Source organism: Somniosus microcephalus, unplaced genomic scaffold (genome assembly GCF_052327205.1).
Source record: "Somniosus microcephalus isolate GS21.2 unplaced genomic scaffold, FLI_Smic_1.0 unresolved_chr7, whole genome shotgun sequence".
Classification (NCBI taxonomy): domain Eukaryota; kingdom Metazoa; phylum Chordata; class Chondrichthyes; order Squaliformes; family Somniosidae; genus Somniosus; species Somniosus microcephalus.
Genome location: NW_028225185.1, coordinates 34,654,996 through 34,660,160, shown reverse-complemented (window position 1 = coordinate 34,660,160; position 5,165 = coordinate 34,654,996).

Sequence of the window (5,165 nt, the reverse complement as noted above, 5' to 3'; positions counted from 1 at the left end):
CGTCACCGTTCCCGTCAGTGCTTTCTATTTCCCAACAACCCTCCTAACCTCGCCCTTTGTTCTTATGTATTTCCTTCGACCACATCTCCTCCCCAGACCGCCTACTTCCACCTCCGTAACATCGCCCGCCTCCGCCCCTGCCTCAGCTCATCCGCTGCTGAAACCCTCAAACCGTGCCTTTCTCCCCCCCCCCCCGGACTCGACTATTCCGACCCTCTCCCGCTCGGCCTCGCACCTTCCACCCTCCGTAGCCATCAGCTCATCTAAAACTCTGCTGACCCCCGTGTCCTAACTCGCACCCAGTCCCGTTCGCCCATCACCCCCCTGTCCACGCTGACCTACACTGGCTCCCGGTCCAGCAACACCTCGATTTCAAAATTCTCATCCTCGTCTTCAAATTCCTCCATGGCCTCCTCGCCCCCTCCCTCCCTATCTCTGTAACCTCCTCCAGCCCCCTACACCCCTCCCTATCTCTGTAACCTCCTCCAGCCCCTACACCCCTCCCTATCTCTGTAACTTCCTCCAGCCCCTACAACCCTCCCTATCTCTGTAACCTCCTCCAGCCCCCTACACCCCTCCCTATCTCTGTAACCTCCTCCAGCCCCTACACCCCTCCCTATCTCTGTAACCTCCTCCAGCCCCTACACCCCTCCCTATCTCTGTAACCTCCTCCAGCCCCCTACACCCCTCCATCTCTGTAACCTCCTCCAGCCTCTACAACCCTCCCTATCTCTGTAACCTCCTCCAGCCTCCTACAACCCTCCCTATCTCTGTAACCTCCAGCCCCTACAACCCTCCCTATTTCTGTAACCTCCTCCAGCCCCTACAACCCTCCCTATCTCTGTAACCTCCTCCAGCCCCTACAATCCTCCCTATCTCTGTAACCTCCTCCAGCCCCTACAACCCTCCCTATCTCTGTAACCTCCTCCAGCCCCCTACAACCCTCCCTATCTCTGTAACCTCCAGCCCCTACAACCCTCCCTATCTCTGTAACCTCCTCCAGCCCCCTACAACCCTCCCTATCTCTGTAACCTCCAGCCCCTACAACCCTCCCTATTTCTGTAACCGCCTCCAGCCCCTACAACCCTCCCTATCTCTGTAACCTCCTCCAGCCCATACAACCCTCCCTATCTCTGTAACCTGCTCCAGCCCCTACAACCCTCCCTATCTCTGTAACCTCCTCCAGCCCCCTACACCCCTCCCTATCTCTGTAACTTCCAGCCCCTACAACCCTCCCTATCTCTGTAACCTCCTCCAGCCCCTACAACCCTCCCTATCTCTGTAACCTCCTCCAGCCCCTACAACCCTCCCTATCTCTGTAACCTCCTCCAGCCCCTACAACCCTCCCTATCTCTGTAACCTCCTCCAGCCCCTACAACCCTCCCTATCTCTGTAACCTCCTCCAGCCCCTACAACCCTCCCTATCTCTGTAACCTGCTCCAGCCCCTACAACCCTCCCTATCTCTGTAACTTCCTCCAGCCCCTACAAGCCTCCCTATCTCTGTAACCTCCTCCAGCCCCTACAACCCTCCCTATCTCTGTAACCTCCTCCAGTCCCTACAACCCTCCCTATCTCTGTAACCTCCTCCAGCCCCCTACAACCCTCCCTATCTCTGTAACCTCCTCCAGCCCCTACAACCCTCCCTATCTCTGTAACCTCCTCCAGCCCCTACACCCCTCCCTATCTCTGTAACCTCCTCCAGCCCCTACAACCCTCCCTATCTCTGTAACCTCCTCCAGCCCCTACAAACCTATCTCTGTAACCTCCTCCAGCCCCTACAAACCTCCCCATCTCTGGAACCTCCTCCAGCCCCCTACAACCCTCCCTATCTCTGTAACCTCCTCCAGCCCCTACAACCCTCCCTATCTCTGTAACCTCCTCCAGCCCCTACAACCCTCCCTATCTCTGTAACCTCCTCCAGCCCCTACAACCCTCCCTGTCTCTGTAACCTCCTCCAGCCCCCTACAACTCTCCCTATCTCTGTAACCTCCTCCAGCCCCTACAACCCTCCCTATCTCTGTAACCTCCTCCAGTCCCTACAACGCTCCCTATCTCTGTAACCTCCTCCAGCCCCTGCAACCCTCCCTATCTCTGTAACCTCCTCCAGCCCCTACAACCCTCCCTATCTCTGTAACCTCCTCCAGCCCCTACAAACCTATCTCTGTAACCTCCTCCAGCCCCTACAACCCTCCCTATCTCTGTAACCTCCTCCAGCCCCCTACAACCCTCCCTATCTCTGTAACCTCCTCCAACCCCTACAACCCTCCCTATCTCTGTAACCTGCTCCAGCCCCTACAACCCTCCCTATCTCTGTAACCTCCTCCAGCCCCTACACCCCTCCCTATCTCTGTAACCTCCTCCAGCCCCTACAACCCTCCCTATCTCTGTAACCTCCTCCAGCCCCTACAAACCTATCTCTGTAACCTCCTCCAGCCCCTACAAACCTCCCTATCTCTGGAACCTCCTCCAGCCCCCTACAACCCTCCCTATCTCTGTAACCTCCTCCAGCCCCTACAACCCTCCCTATCTCTCTAACCTCCTCCAGCCCCTACAACCCTCCCTATCTCTGTAACCTCCTCCAGCCCCTACAACCCTCCCTATCTCTGTAACCTCCTCCAGCCCCCTACAACCCTATCTCTGTAACCTCCTCCAGCCCCCTACAACCCTCCCTATCTCTGTAACCTCCTCCAGCCCCACAACCCTCCCTATCTCTGTAACCTCCTCCAGCCCCTACAACCCTCCGAGATCTCTGCGCTCCTCCAATTCTGGCATCTCGCACATCCCCCAATTTCCATCGCTCCGCCATTGGCGGCCGTGCCTTCAGCCGCCTGGGCCCCCGAGCTCCGGAATTCCCTCCCTAAACCTCTCCGCCTCGCTCTCTCTCTCCTCCTTCCAGACGCTCCTTTGCGGAACACCTCCGTTCAGTCCGTAAGGAGGACCCTGAGCTTCCGGCCGCCTGTCATTTCAATTCACCGCCCCATTCCCACTCGGACCTCTCCGTCCGCGGCCTCTTGCATTGTTCCACGGAAGCTCAGCGTAAGCTCGAGGAACAGCACCTCATCTTCCGATTAGGCACTTTACAGCCTTCCGGACTCAATATCGAGTTCAACAATTTCAGATCATAACCTCGGTCCCTATCATACTTTTTTAATTTTTTTATCCACACCTTTGGTTTGTTCCTGCTCCTTTTCTTTCTCCCCCACACGGCAGCTGTCTCTCTGCCAGCGCATTTCACACTTCATCTAACACCATCCTTTGTCTCTTTACCGGTCCCATTACCATCTAGTCTCGCCTTGATTATCTCTTCACCTCTCGCTGACCTCTCCCTTTTGTTCTTTCACCCCCCTCCCCCGTTTCCCAGCCCCCCAAACTTGCTTTTTCATTTCCTGCTTTATTCTCAGTTCTGACGAAGGGTTTCGACCCGAAACGTTGACACTTTTTCTCTCTCTCCACGGATGTTGCCCCTGGTCGGCTGAGTTTTTCCAGCCTTTTCTGTTGTCATTTCGGATTTCCAGCATCCGCAGTACTTCGCTATCGCTCCTTAAAACCGACCTCTTTGACCCAGCTTTTGGTCACCTGTCCCTAGTATCCCCTTATGTGGCTCGGGGTCAAAAATGTTCTTATTGATCTACGCTCCTGTGAAGCGCCTTGGGACATTTTATGACGTTAAAGGGGCTGGAGAAAGGCAAGTTGTTATGCTGCTGAAGAATTTCCACACTCCTCGCTGACTCACCAATCTGTGCAAATAGTTTCCCCATAGTTAGTTGATCAAACCTCTCATATTTTGCAATAGTTTTGTGTCAGTCCGACGCTGCTCAGAACTCTTCTCTCTTGTTCCTCCCAGGTTACCGTTCCCCTGCCCTCCTACATACTCTCCCCTCCTCCCTCACTTTAATCGCGACCCATCACATCGCCTCCAAGGCTAACTCATTCTTTCCTGGGGAGCTCTCAACTGTGGGACACCAACCCATCCCCAACACGATCAGCCACGATCTTACTGAATGGCGGAGCAGGCTCGCGGGGCCGTCGGGCCAACTCCTGCTCCTATTTCTTATGTTTCTTAACTCAACTTACATCAGCCCAGACCCCCACCCCTGGAAGTGTGGTCACTGCTGTAATGTAGGAAACGCAGCAGCCAATTTACACACAGCAAGCTCCCACAAACAGCAAAGAGATAAATGACCAGATCGTCTGATTTTAGTGATGTTGGTTGAGGGATAAATATTGGCCCCAGGACACCGAGGAGAACTCCCCCCTGCTCTTCTTCCAATAGTGGCCCGTGGGATCTGTTACATTAGGAACAGGAGGAGGCCGTTCAGCCCCTCGAGCCTGTTACATTAGGAACAGGAGGAGGCCATTCAGCCCCTCAAGCCTGTTACCTTAGGAACAGGAGGAGGCCATTCAGCCCCATTCGAGCCTGTTACATTAGGAACAGGAGGAGGCCGTTCAGCCCCTCGAGCCTGTTACATTAGGAACAGGAGGAGGCCGTTCAGCCCCCCTCAAGCCTGTTACATTAGGAACAGGAGGAGGCCGTACAGCCCCTCGAGCCTGTTACATTAGGAACAGGAGGAGGCCATTCAGCCCCTCGAGCCTGTTACATTAGGAACAGGAGGAGGCCATTCAGCCCCTCGAGCCTGTTACATTAGGGACAGGAGGAGGCCATTCAGCCCCCTCGAGCCTGTTACATTAGGGACAGGAGGAGGCCATTCAGCCCCCTCGAGCCTGTTACATTAGGAACAGGAGGAGGCCATTCAGCCCCTCGAGCCTGTTACATTAGGGACCTAGTCGAGGAAGCGTCCGTCTCCGTCCCTTCCAACCTGGGGGGCGAGAAATAACAAAGAGAGCATCAAATTTGCAAACAACTGGCAAAAGGGAGGGCTTAGCAGCCTTTGGGTGGGGGTGGGGGGGGGGGGGAATCATCCATTGACAACCCTGCATTGACCTGAGCTGGACAAGTCGTGGTGGGGGGCGCTGTGCATGCTGGGAGCTGTAGTCCTCCTGGGGACGCGTCCAGAACTACAACTCCCAGCCTGCCCGGCGCGCCCGGCGCATGCGCACCACCGAAAAGGGGGCGGGGCCGGCTCCCCTAAACCGCGGCCAGCGGCCTCTCGACGGCTCGGGCGAGCAAATCGAGCTCCCGAGGCCTCAGGCTGAGCCCGAGCGC